Source organism: Eleginops maclovinus, chromosome 23 (assembly GCF_036324505.1).
Source record: "Eleginops maclovinus isolate JMC-PN-2008 ecotype Puerto Natales chromosome 23, JC_Emac_rtc_rv5, whole genome shotgun sequence".
Lineage (NCBI taxonomy): Eukaryota > Metazoa > Chordata > Actinopteri > Perciformes > Eleginopidae > Eleginops > Eleginops maclovinus.
This window is the reverse complement of record NC_086371.1, coordinates 2,690,778-2,705,679: the sequence shown is the minus strand read 5'-3', so window position 1 is coordinate 2,705,679 and position 14,902 is coordinate 2,690,778.

Sequence of the window (14,902 nt, the reverse complement as noted above, 5' to 3'; positions counted from 1 at the left end):
CCGAGAGGATATCATATTTGAATTTGTAAATGAAGCACCACATGTCTTGAAGGGGTATCAGTGTTAATTGACCCACAACTTCCAGTTCACACCGGGCCACATTTTCCCTCCTCATTATCTTTTGCTGTGTATACTTGCTCTAAATACTTTCTAAGTGCAATCTGAGGCAGGCCGTTAAATGTTTTATGAGTTAAACCTCTCTGTAGTTCGCATCTCGGCTCGGGCTGATATGCATTTGTGCAGTGCTGTCAGAGTCGGGGCACTTAGCTCTCAGTCAGCCTCCCGACATGGCGGTATCTTCTCTTTGCTTGAGATACGGCGGGATGATGAAAGGGGGAGCCGGCCGTCTTTCAAAGAGCACTTCAAAACGTTTTTTTTTTTTCCTTTCCTTACAAAATGACTCTCTCTCTAACTCCTCTGCAGAATACAATTGCTTCTGGGGGCACAATGAAAATGTTCTTCCCCGAGCGCCGGTGACCTCGCTCGTCCCAAAGTCACAGCTCATCACTGACAGACAGATAGAGTCCAGGAACTTCTTCTTCTACTTCTACAGCTGGGGTTTGTTATACTCTCAGAGAGTTGGACAAGTAGTGCCGCTGCAATAAAGGAATATGTTCTACTGCGAAGGAAATAGGCCTACGGATGAAGTGAATACCGTTTAAAAGTCTGGTTTGATCAACACGATTTAACCATTGGTGGGTGACATGAAATGATCAGGTGTTTATTTTAGAAATTGAATAGATGATTGTCTTTCCACTTCCTGTTTGTCTTGACCTGCTTTATGCATTGCCATTCGCCTCTGCCAAATATATAGAATCGGAGAGCATTTTAGATTCTAGCTTTAACGTTAGCATTTGTTGCTTTACTCTTCCTAAACATCCAAATAGAGGACTTCAGCGTTAGCATTTCATCTACATTTTCCTAAATATAACATTCAAAGACTTCCAGATCTTTCCTTTCATATTTCCCTGAAAAAAGACACACATAAAGGTTACCACTGAGGATGTTTCCTGAGAACTAAGCGTCGTAACAGGAGCTCACAGGCAACAATCACAAAGAATGAAACACGCTACGTTCGCTCGGGACACCTGTTAGCATTAGCATTTAATGTACATTTGCCTGGATATCAAATGAAAAGATTCTTCCACATCTTTCCCGCACACAATCACAGCTAACACTGAGGATTGAACTAACAGTCTTTACAGGAGTTTACAGACAACAGTCAAAAACAAAGTATTGGATCTATGCTAGCTCTCTTACTCGCTGCTGTTTAGCCTGCGGGTAACAGCAGAGTGTAGTCTATTACGTCTATTAGCATCTTTTTCAGATACATTCAAGGCCTTGCTTCACTTAAATCCTCTAATAGGGTGAGACTGCTTCGTTCCTGATGTATCATTAGGTGTTACTTGGGAAAACACACTGATGGTTCGACAGCAGAAATCACCTGTTGCACGGCTGTTACTCTGGCATAATGGAAAACATATTCTCAGACTAAAATCAGAATAGATTAAGGATACCTTTTCAGGGTGTTGTTCACCTATATTTAACATCACAATTAAACATCTCGCTCAACATGCTGCCATGCACATCTTAATTTACATCGCTATCTGTGCATATAGCAGTTTTGTCCAACCCAGTTCACATCAACCCTGCATTGATTTGACAGTTAAATCATCAATATGAGGAAACACTTTGAACAGACTTTCTTTATAAATCAATATGCACTTAAACTGCGTAACCAGTGAGCAACTTTGAAGATTAATGACCAGAAAAAAGGAGTTGATTTGTGAAATAATCTCAGAGAAAAAAGCCTGATTTCTCCTCTCGCTAAAAGAAAATAAGATATCGAGGACTTCACGGCAGAATGAATAACTTGTTAAGATGGAGATTTGTTGGAGTGTGCTCTCCTCCTCCTCCTCCTCCTCCTCCTCTCTTTCTATCCTCCTCTATCAGTGCATCGAGCCTTGCCCAAATCACAGAAAAGGGGACCCACTGCTGTTTAATTCCAACCTGCGATCAATCTCCAATCAACAGCTCTATATAGGTAATCACCAGAATCTTCTGAAGGAGAAGAAAGCCAATTTTCCAGGCCTATATATCAGAGTGCGGGATCCCCTCATTGATTGGTGTGTGAATACGGAGCCTGAAGGCGAGGCGATGGCGATGGCGGACTCTGTTTGTTTATGAGGATCAGGTATTTTCTGCGGCAGATGGCAGCCAGAGGGGCTCAATTTCACATCAGGCGAGAGCTCAGGGCTGCCGTGTCCGGGCCAAAGTGTCCAACTGTACATCATAATTAGTATCGATGCGCCACACGCTCCTGGTTTCTACACATTCCTAATTAAAGGAGAACTCTTGACATTTTGGGGAAATGCCATTGTTAGTTGCCCTGCCCTTTTGCACTACTTTATTTATCTTTTGCACCATGCATGTTGAGTTGTTGGAGGAGCACGCGACATAAGATTTTCATTGCCAACATATACGCTGTATCTGCTGTGCATATGACAAATAAAACCTTGAAACCTTGAAACCTTGAAACCTTGCCCGGCTGGTCGGATGCGAGGATCGATATCTCGCTCTGTGTCCTCAGTAGAGATTCACTTTCAACTTAAGGAAATCAGTCAATTACTCTGTATTTAATCCACCTTACTTCATTAAGGTGGCTTGTGTTAATTGGTTGTGTCAGAACAGGAAGATAAGAGATGAATCCAAAAGAACTTTGAGAAATAAACTGGTCTTTATTGGAGAACGGTGCTGCATATTGTGATTTACTTTTTCAATGGCAGTATATATTCTTCTTTGTTGCCAAATCCTGCGCCAATATTACCCACAATGCAACTAGATGTATGATATTTGGAACAAAGGTTTGTTATGCAAGTAGCAGCTAAAGTAATCTAGAGAATAAAACCAACTACATCAATGAATACATGAGTTAATAAACCCAGGAGTAACAATCAAAAGGTGTGGGACTGTTCTTTATCGGAGGACAGTGCTTTATCATAGCTATATCTCCTCTTGTCTATTTGTATTTGTCGTCGCTTCCTTCCCTTGTTCTCCATCAAGCCACTAGACGCCTGAAACAGACCGTTGTAACACGTGTTCTTTCCTTTTCTCTTCTGTACTCACCTTCTGATGACGTCCTTGGCCTCCGATGGTGTGATGATATTGTGATATGACTTTTCACACGGTTAACAAAGACAGGCCTTTACAATAGTCAAAACGAATCAAACAATAGGTCTTTCTTTCTTTGTCTGTATCATATTTCTTTCTTCAAAGCATTCTTCTTCAATAAAGTATTTCTGAATACCAAATCCTGCACCATTATCACCCACAATGCAACTGGATTAATTATAGTTATACGTGGGACAAGGATTCGTTATGCTAGTAGCAGCTTAAGTGTCCTGGAGTATTTAACCGACTAAATTAGCTTTGAGAAGATGCAGAGATTTCAGATTGATTCTAAGCTTTCTTCTTCCTTGGCTAATCATATGCCTGCATTACCCACAATGCAACAGTACTGTGGACATTTGTGCTTTGGACTGGGGTTTGATATGTCGGAAGCAGCAAATTAGATTTTACGTACACCATTTCTTCTTGCACTAGTTTTGTTTCATTGAGTCTTGACTATGCTGTAGCCATTGTGACAATCACGCCTTTCAATCTTACCTTAAGTATCCTGGAGCTTTTAGATTGAGAGGTTATTTTGAATTCTATTCTATTACTCCAACCATGAATCATATCTCGAGGACATTTATCAGACTTCACACCCCTCGCTCTGGAGAAATGTAGGGCTTCTACTTTTTAAAGCACAGTCTGCAGTATAACTCCCCAACACCTGGAAACACACTTTGAGCTCCCCTTTAAAAGACTTCAAGGTGGCTTCCAATTTATTCCAATAAAGTGGGGTTACTTGATTTGCTTCGTAATACTTACCAATGATTTAAACTGTACTAACTTTGGCAGTGACATTGAAGCATGTTTGGGTAGAGAAATACAGCGACAGTCCCGCAGGATGCTTCATTAATACGAGTCCTGCAAGATGAATCTGACTCTAATACTAATGAAATAATAATACCAAGAAGACACCAAGAGAGAAAAGGTGTGTTCAACCTCCTAAAAAGTTACTCATGCAGAGAGTAGATGACAATAGGTTTTGTTTGAGACATTACAGAATAAATTGCCTTCTTCTGGCTCCCTGAACACGAGGCTCGTAGTCTGGCTGCCTCTCCGACTCTGACTCATTAACCCATCTGAAACTGAAAGCAGCTCCCTTTTGAAACTCTTCCCAAACACACAACTGTGTACACACAGAAATCTCCCCTGCATGAATAAGAGATCGGCTTATGAAGTTGTAATGTGAACAGCGACAGCCGAGCCCCATTGGTGGTGTTTCTCCAGCGTTAATGAGGGGGTTGAGTCAGGACTGGACGAGTACTACAGCATCAACACCGTCGTACAGAGTCTGCAGGAACAGTTGTGTTCTTTTGGTGGTGATGAAATAAGAAACAAACTAAGACTGTGGAATAACATGTCTGATTTACAGGCTTTAATATTCCAGCCATCATTGAGGTCGGATCAAAAGCAGAACAGTTTCTACTCACTTTTGAGCCCTGTTAGCATAATTAGCGATAATGCTATCGCTCAATTTGGATACTTACCTTAAGAAACTGCCATGTTGTTCACTGAAAACTTGTGCTGTGTGTGAATTTTGACTATTCAGGGTTGTCTCAAATCGCACACAGCCGCTGTAAGCCCTCACAGATAGTGAGGATAGCCACTGTTAGCTTGCTGGTTAGCCACGTTGTGGTTCGTGGTTTAGCTTTCTTAGCAGGTTAAGCATTGGTAGTCTTACGCTGTGTCTCAATTAGGATACTTTCCCTCACCATGTTCACTGGAGACTTGAATTTCAAATCACACACAGCCCTCATAGATTGCTGTGGTTATCCAGCTAGCTAGCTAATCACGTTTACTCTAACACATTGTCACAGACTGCTTAGCTGAACCATCAAATTCATGGTGACTTACTTTCAAAACCAGTACATAGTTAGGTATATCAAATACTGATACTGCACTCTGAATTACACATAGAAGTACAGAAGTATTCAAATGTAGACTGAGCATCAGTCTGCAAGCTCAACACTTCAATTATCAGTATGATATCTTTCATTTCAAGGAGGACTGGTATGGAAAGGCATGGTTCCCAGAGAATTAGTCTTTTCACTTTGGTTATCTATTGACTTCGTAAACTCTATCAAAAGATTAAAGTTTCTGCTATTTCCAATACCTCAAGTCACAGTAACATACCCCCAAAAACGTGAATTATGTTGTGCAGTCGCTGGACACATCCGTTAACGTCTATTAAATATTAGAACAACAAACGAAACAAAGAAGACAACGGTGAATTTCTGCTCTGTTGTAATGTAATAAAATCTATGATGTTTTAAAGCTAAATATAAGCAGTGTATATATTACCCTTAGACATGAAGAACCTAGCATCTCCAGCTGGTAATTTAATAAAGTGGTGACAAATAAGACATCGGGAAGATATAAATACTAATTTAACCCGCAGTGCACGACAAAACAAGAACTCGTATTCTCTTAAACTCTTATATAAGAAGCAATGTGTTAAATTATTCATGTCTTATGCAAACAAAACCCTTTAAGGCATGTATTAAACACAAACAATATGGGCTATTATAACTTCTGTGATTCCCTGTAAGGCAGTAACACACTTCTGAGTGTAGTGTTTGTTTTCTAAATCAATCTCGGTTGTCAGTATTTTTCTAACTTTGTCTCTGATGATGGGCTCTAATAACAGAGAGGGGACGGGGTCAGCTGATTCTATTTGATATGATTTATCTGGCTGAGGCACTCAGCGTCTGTGAAAGGTGTTTTATGAATATAAAGATAAACTCTGCGTGCTTGTTGGTTGTTGTTAGCAGCACTACCGAACAGCAGGTCTCCTTTTTCTTTCATTTAAAGCAAATAAACTAAAACTGGACTCCCATCTATTTCTAATACTTGCAGCTATAGCTCATCACTAAATGCTTGTCTTTCAAAAAGGATATGCATTTGTTTTATGGTAGTGACTTAAACAGGTCTGGTTATGGTAATACCTAAACAAGGAGTTTGTGTTTATAGTACAGTGTCGCCAATAGGTAGATGTTCTTTAACCAAACCGGTGGAACATCTAAAGGACACAAGTCATGAAGCAACGATGGAAAAGGGCTCTGGATGAAGGGAGAGACTCATTGTGAAATGAAAACCTTGCAATATCATTTTTTTTACAATGTAGGCCTATTATTGGTATTACTGGTTGCTGGAAACAGGGGAGCTTTTCAGTTTTCTCAATCTCTTTCATGTCTGTTTTTACTTCCTGTGTTTTCCTGCCTTTTTAGTTTTCTGTCCTAGCTCTGCCACCATGTGTCCTCCCCCTTCATCCCCTCATTAATCCAGCTCCTATGTAAGTCCTTATTTTTTGTCTAGTCATGGTTGGATCCATGTCTTGTTGTTTGTGTTGTAGCAGGAGGTTCTGTTTGCCTTGCTGTGCCTGGATTATTTCAAATGAATGGTGTATTTCTCGCCTGCGTTTAGGGTCCACTTGCTTTGCTTTCTGTTACTGGCAGTAGTTCACCTGCTTGTCCATGACTGACTGCAGCTGTCCTCCTGCAGCTCCCCTCACCAGAGGTGTTTCAGTCCTGCAGGTTGTCCCTGTTCAGAAGCTTTGTGACCGTCTCATAGTGTTCTCTCGGTAAGCCTCGGGCGCCATGGTGCCGTGGAGAGCCCGGCGGGCGGCCGCTGCTGAGCAGATCCCAGCCAACAGCAGCAATCCCTGATCCGAGGGGGGACTTCCTGTGTGCTTTATACATACATGCATGCAGTATGTTGATCCGAATCAGAAAGTACAGGATACAGGAAACGTTTAGTTCTAAGAGAGTGGTACAGTGATGACACATTTTGATTGGTAGGCTGACTGAGAATGTCACATTGCAAGAGTTTCCTCTACAAACAAAAAGTCAATGGGATTTTTGGAATATTGCAAAAAAAAAAACGTTATAGCAAACAAACCTTCCCATTATTGGATGGATGGATGGAGATGGTGAAACATTTTGTTGGATTCTTCCTGATTTATGATTTGAATACCTACTTTATTGCAATTAAATATGTCTGTGAGGGCAGCATAGATAATATAAAATGTAAAGTAATTTCAGATAAGGTGTAATGTTTGTTGTGAATGGGATTTCTCCATTGGATTTTGGAATATTGAAGAAAAGTTCAATGTGGTTAACAAACGATCATGATACTTATTAACACCACTTTATGACATTTAAATAAAATATTATAATATTGGGCTATAAAGGAACTACAGCACGGTCACATGACTTCACGTCACCACCGCTAAGCTAAAGGCGGCTAATGTTGGGCTATAAAGGAACTACAGCACGGTCACATGACCTCACATCACCACCGCTAAGCTAAAGGAGGCTAATGTTGGGCTATAAAGGAACTACAGCACGGTCACATGACTTCACGACACCGCCGCTAAGCTGAAGGCGGCTAATGTTGGGCTATAAAGGAACTACAGCACGGTCACATGACTTCACGACACCGCCGCTAAGCTAAAGGAGGCTAATGTTGGGCTATAAAGGAACTACAGCACGGTCACATGACTTCACGACACCGCCGCTAAGCTAAAGGCGGCTAATGTTGGTCTATAAAGGAACTACAGCACGGTCACATGACTAATTAATATTCGTAGTGATGTCGGTTAGTCTCATTCACACACTTGTTAGCAACCGCCAGTTTACTGTCACCTGGATATTTTCGTTTACTGACGTATTTTATGTCCTTCAAGAACATATATTCACAAAAGTCTTGTAAACTTGGTATTATGGTATAATGCTCCTTTGATATATGACAACATCAAAGCCCAGGGTTGGAGAAAATATTTCTCCTTTATATACCTGTATGTGTTTTCAGGGTCAGGTCCTACAGTTTTGGCTGCTTCCCAGGAAACGTTCAGGTGTGCACGGATATTTTCTCAATAAACCTTCCGCCCACAGGTTTTGTTATGTGTGTATATTTGGATTCTTACACGCCTATGTGGGCGAGGAGCATGAGAGGAAAATATACAATCAATCAATCTCAGTGTCACAGCTGCCTACTTGTTTAGAGATCCTGTAGGTGAGTGTGTACGTTTGTGGGGGGGGGGGGGGGGCACTAAATGAAATGTGTGCATTTAAAAAACAACTGTGACAGAAACTCGCAGCTCCTAATGCGACAGGCACTGCAGAGAGGAGAGGTAATGTGGCATGCCGGATCCTCCTCGTCTCAAACCGGGCCAGGCGAGGCCTCCCGGGACGGGGGTTTGGTCCCTGGTAATAAAAGGGTAATTAGCTCCCTCCCTTCCTCCCCCCTCTCATCACAGAGCCTCACCCCGAGAGCTGCCTCCCGTCTAATACCATCATTTCCCCCGATGGATGTCGGAGCGCGATGAGAGCCTGTCAGGGGACGCTGCAGTATTCATGATGGAAATTACTGATGTTCCCAGTAATGATGTGAAAAAGATCTACCCCGCACCTCTCAATAGACTGTTCACTCATTTGGACGTGTCAATCAACCGGCGCTCTCCACAACACACGTTTTAGAAAGAGATTGCTGGAGAAAAGTACCCTCTCCTTCCTCTCATGTAAAACACGAGTTGTTTAGTTTAATGAAAGGTTTGATCGGGATGAACTGGGGCGCACCTGAAGCCTGATTACACAGCAGAGGAACGGAGGGGAGGCTGAGGCTAAGAGACCAATCTGTGAGGCGAAGGCGCTTTGTCTCATCTCCTGCTGAGTTTCCTGTTTCAGTTCAAAAACCACGCTGATAAGGTACTGGTAGAGCCCAGTCTCCCAGTTTGAAGTATCCAGTCAGCAAGTGGAACTAACTTTACAGACAGAAACTAGCCTCTGCATGTGATGCCACTTTGATTTTTTGCATTTATATGCTCATAGCAAGACGTTTCAGAGGATATTTTCCCCTGGAAAAGTAAAAAAACAACAGAGGCTTTCAAATAAAAGTGAACCAAAACCTTACTTTTGGAGACGAAAATACAGACAGCTCACTCTGTTCAGTAGTTCCATTATGTCTGCACTTTTTTCAGAACAATCACCCCTTGACCATCCTTAGCAACGGTCTGCTATCGTGTATTAACAACCTGTGGATTATCTAGATGGACCAATTAGAATCGAGTATTCCACTAAGCCATGTGAGAATCACCAGTAAAACATCGAACAACAGGCCGTACTGTCTTAGTGGAAACATCTCTATGTGATATTATCTTCCCTGCAGCGTTGCCTGATTGTATTGGCTATTTTCCTTTGAATCACTTTATCAAAACGTAAATAGCTACTAGTTTTTTTATTGCACTTAAGCTACATCAATGAGTTAATCAAAGACATGGACCTTAGAGTTTTTGATCCTGTCAGACGTAGCAAGGGTTAGTCGCCCCAACACCAATAAGGTATGTACTGTAAGGTGCAGATGTTGTAACGGTATTTTTTTACCTTTATGTGGTGATTGTCTATCCTACTCCTCTTTATTTCATTATTATTCATCCTATTTATGAGACAGATTGAGAATGGAGAAGAGGGTAAAAGTATATGAAATGACAAACTGTCGGATGGATCTGTCCTTTATGTTTCAATAAAAAGGTAGTAATAAAAAACAGGTTATTGTTAAGTGTTGTAATTAAAGCAATTAAAATACACTCCAAACAAATGATACTGATAAAGCATGTTATCCAAGTTGCATTTTTGTATTCCTAGGTTTGAACTCCTTTTAATTGTGAATTTGTACAAAGATAAAGTGTAATTTGTGAAGACAACCGGATGAGTCTGATCCCGTGGTAAACCTTTCTTAAAACCCACACCTCTGTGGAGACCTCTGCCTTTAATGAACAATGGGAGCAAAAACTCAACGATAGCTTGACTTTAATTGGACAGAAACCCAGAAAGAAACATTGGGTCATTGTTCTTCAGAGAGTTGGGGAACAAGTTTGAAAACAATTGAAAGTTTAAAAGAAAAGTAGTGGTGATTTTCCCGTCCGCTGCTGTCTGCAGTCGGGAGGCTGGTATCGTCTCCGGCCGCCTCGCACAGACATGAAATAATTACATCAAAAGAGTTGTCTGCTGTATAAATGGTGTTATAACTCAAATCTACAGATACCAGATGCATTATTATGTGTTGTTGCACTACACTGTAGGCTGAAAGAAAGGCAGGGGGGGGGGAGGGGGTGATGCAATTTGGGGGATTTTATCTGGGCATGAGCAGACAAGACGGAGGAAAGCAAGATAAATCAGAGGAAGCAAAATGAATTAGAGAGTGTGTGTGTGTGTGTGTGTGTGTGTGTGTGTGTGTGTGTGTGTGTGTGTGTGTGTGTGTGTGTGTGTGTGTGTGTGTGTGTGTGTCTGCGGGCAGAGTTTCTCACACTCCATCTCAGACTCAATCTCCAACACGCTACTGAACACACACACACACACGCATATGCGCTGTGAAACATGCATGATTCCTACTAGGGTGAAATGTACTTTGTATTTTATAATTTGGGTGAAAATAATAATATATTCCTTCAAACAATTGGATTCCTTCTCAAAAATGAGTATGGACTTAATGACAGTTGTGTGACAGCGTTAACGATCTTCTGTGTAATACGTTACAGACTGAATACATCCTATAAACATCCAGATTCTCACAGGTATTTTAGCTGGGAAGTAGGTAAAGATTTGGGGTGAAATCCCTTGAAAAAAGCAATGTTTAATCCCGGTATTTAACGTTACGACCCCCTCTTCACTCGGGGTCTCTGTGTGCTAATGGTAACTATTTCTTTTATTATTATTACCGGGATGCCAGAATACCCTCTCAAACCATTGAAGGATGACCTGATTGAGAGTAAAACTGTATGTGTGGGGTTAACTGGCATAGATGGGGATCAATGTAAGTTAAATGTCAGTCAAAATGCACTTGTTTGAGTATCGAAAAACTATCGGTACCAAATCTCAAGTCTCATCCTGGCACCTAGACCAACAAATCTGCAATGATACCCGGCTTTAAAAACAAATCTAAAGGCTCCAACCTGTCATGTCGCTGAGCTTTATGTAAGCATAGCAGGAAGTCAGTTTCAACTCGGTTTCATCAGTATTCCTTTAGTTCTCGTATATCTCCTCACTGACGCACCAAGGACAGGGCGAAGCATTTCTGTTAGTGCAGAAATCCCTCTGCTTTGGTTAAAAAGGGGTCAAAACATCCACATCCATCAACGTGTTTTCATTGCGATGTGTAAAGAAAACAACATTGTAGCACTCAGTCGGTGGAGGAGTGCAAATTGAGATTTGTCTGTCTGCATGTGTACAAGTGGAGATTAGGAACTCATACATATGCATGCATACGTTGTCGGTATGAAACACAATGCATACAAGTTATGAAGGCCTTCCCACACACACACACACTGAGTACATACAAACATATGCATGATGGCGTATTAGCATGCAGTTTGCAGCGCGCCCACAGAGCCACTCAGACGTGTCAATCTCCCCTCCGAGCTTTTCAAGCCGCTTCAATTTCGTCTGATCTCAAAGATTTATGAATTTGGAAGTCAGCAGATAACACATCCCCTCATATCACCGTTAAGCCTGTCACAGTGCAGCGAAGGGGTGGAGGGGTTGAGGGAGGGAGTTGTTTTCCTCCCCTCATGAGCATGGATAAGCGCGGGGCTGTCAGCCAATGAGACGCTGTTGTTGCCACTGGCTCAAGGCCGCCGATTCTTTCAGCATCTCAACGGCCTTTTCCCCAAAGTGTCCACCTGCCAGAAACACATTTCTGGATGTCTGTTGAAGTAAAGTGAGCTCGCAGATTGAAGTGAAAGTGAAAAACATGCATTTTATGGTTTAAATAAAAGCAATCCAATCCTGCCAGGCGGCTCAGGAAAGGACAAACACAAATCCACGGAGGAGGAGATTTCACTCTTAGGGTTACACATTTGAATTTCAGTGAACCACGTTCATTCAGTTTACTTTGCGGAATCTGAAGCAGCATGAAAAGGAGACCTTTGAATTTAGTGAAATTAGTTAGTATTTTACTTCCTGTCCCCTCGTCTGGAAGGAAATGTTTTTTGGATTAGATTCCTGAAATAAGGTCTGTGGTTAACACAAGCTGAAGAGATGTTATCGTTTATTGTTAGTTCCTCTATAGCCCAACATTAGCCTCCTTTAGCTTAGCGTGGTGACGTGAAGTCATGTGACCGTGCTGTAGTTCCTTTATAGCCCAACATTAGCCGCCTTTAGCTTAGCGGTGGTGAGGTGAAGTCATGTGACCGTGCTGTAGTTCCTTTATAGCCCAACATTAGCCGCCTTTAGCTTAGCGGTGGTGAGGTGAAGTCATGTGACCGTGCTGTAGTTCCTTTATAGCCCAACATTAGCCGCCTTTAGCTTAGTGGTGGTGAGGTGAAGTCATGTGACCGTGCTGTAGTTCCTTTACAGCCCAACATTAGCCGCCTTTAGCTTAGTGGTGGTGAGGTGAAGTCATGTGACCGTGCTGTAGTTCCTTTATAGCCCAACATTAGCCGCCTTTAGCTTAGTGGTGGTGAGGTGAAGTCATGTGACCGTGCTGTAGTTCCTTTATAGCCCAACATTAGCCGCCTTTAGCTTAGTGGTGGTGAGGTGAAGTCATGTGACCGTGCTGTAGTTCCTTTATAGCCCAACATTAGCCGCCTTTAGCTTAGTGGTGGTGAGGTGAAGTCATGTGACCGTGCTGTAGTTCCTTTATAGCCCAACATTAGCCGCCTTTAGCTTAGCGGTGGTGACGTGAAGTCATGTGACCGTGCTGTAGTTCCTTTATAGCCCAACATTATAATTATAGTTATAATTCCTGTGTCATGCAGTGCTTGTTGCTAATTAATCATTGTGATGTAGACGATAGAAATTCAAAGTTTGGTGCCCCCCCCCCGAGAGGAAGCTGTGTGTTAACAGACTGTGGAGATAAATGTGAGTTGGACCGTCAGCCAGCAGAGAGACAGCAGACAGATGTTTGAGTCCTTCACCTGCTGCAGCTCTCAGACTCTTCTCCTCCTGTTTCTCTACAGAGGTAGTGCTTCACTTTGTTCTCGAAGACCTTCAGCTCAGAGTAGATTTTTCTGCAGAACATCCAGCTGTTCAAGTCCTGTTGTCGGACTCTGTCTGATCCGAGGGCCTCGCTTCTGTCTGAGCACCGACTTCTTCTTCTGCAGAAAGGAAGTAACACTTGAACAGGATCACACATTTTCTTGCCTCCCATCTGCTCTGCACTCACAGTGAACCAGCTCACAGCAGCCTGAAACCTGCACTCACACAGAATTGAAATATGGTTCAACAACAAAAAGTTGTTACCTGCAGGAGTTTTTCCCTCCTCGGATAGATTTCAGTTTGAGGACTTTCAGCTCCTTTACTTTTCCTTTAACCACACTCGTATGTCTTGTAATATGCTCATCTTTCTCCAGTTGACAACTAGGAAAGTGTAGTTCCTATAAAGCACAAATAACTATCAGTAGTGTACTCCAGCAGTGAACTCATGCTGAGAACTCACTGCTCCTCAGTCGGGAACTGTTGGTGTGGATTAACATTTTTTTGGGCCCAACTGAATTGCGAGGCTTTACAAGACATAGGTGTTGTTGAAACCCTAGTGACCTGTAGACCACCTTCAGGGATACAAGTAACTCCGGTAGCATCTTCCTAACATTAAAGGTAATACATGGAGGTTGTTCATTTTGTGCTCAAACAATGGCGTCATGCATCATATCGAAGTGCAGAACGAACCAGGCGGACTGGTACATTGTCATTGTCTCCTCAATCATTTTATAAATTCTGGATATCTTAAGGAAGACACTGGAGTCTTTATCGGAGAACTTGCCTGAATTCTTCGGCCGGTTCGGGATTCAAACTGGTCTACTAGGCAATGTTGACCGCATATGGGCCACCAGCTCTAAAGAATGAGCTATCTGACGGCCAAGATTGAGGTATTTTAATTGCAAGAAAAGCCAGAAGGTGTTATTTTGCCAAGCTTAAGTATTCACTTAAATAACTTGCATCATTTCCTGTTATTGACATTTCCTCCTTAGGCAGAGTGAGAAACATTAACTACTTATAAACTGGAAAAGTTTTGCTATCTTCAGATGGATTTTTGGAGATTTGCAAAATACATATTCGAGTTTTTTATCCAGAATCTCTTAAATCAAATCAGTTCAGAGTGGTTTCCAATCTTTCTCTTTTAGCTGGATTTCTCCACCAGCTTCTGAGGGAAATATTTGGTGCTAAATGTTACATTATGTCCAGCAGCTATTGACTTAATGTTGTGCAGGTTGTTTTTAAAGTGGCTTTTTCCACTGAAAACAGCTAAAAGAGCAACCAATACAGAAGCTGTGCAGAATGAAAACATGAAACTGCAGACGGCTAAATGTTTTGGTACACACACTACACACACACACACACACACACACACACACACACACACACACACAAGCACACACACGTTGATTAGCTGCTTTAACAAAAGCTAAATAACCTTGATAAACATTTCAAACTAAATCTGTTCAGACTGCTTAACACCCGAACAGCAAAGATGTCCACTGGGCGTTACCCATCATGCACAGCTGTGAATTTCCCTCTTCACTCATTCAAACAAACAAAACAGGAAGCTCAAGGTGTTCTCTTCGGTGTTGACACTCTCGATATAAACAGCTGTCTGACAGTGAAGTCTGAGGACCGGAGTGAAGAAACAGAGTTTACCCCCTGTGCTCCGACTGATGTCTCGACAGAAAGACGCTCCGCTCTACAATGGCTGTTGACAAAGCAGCTGTTTGACCGGCCTCTGTTTTGACAGCGCTCAC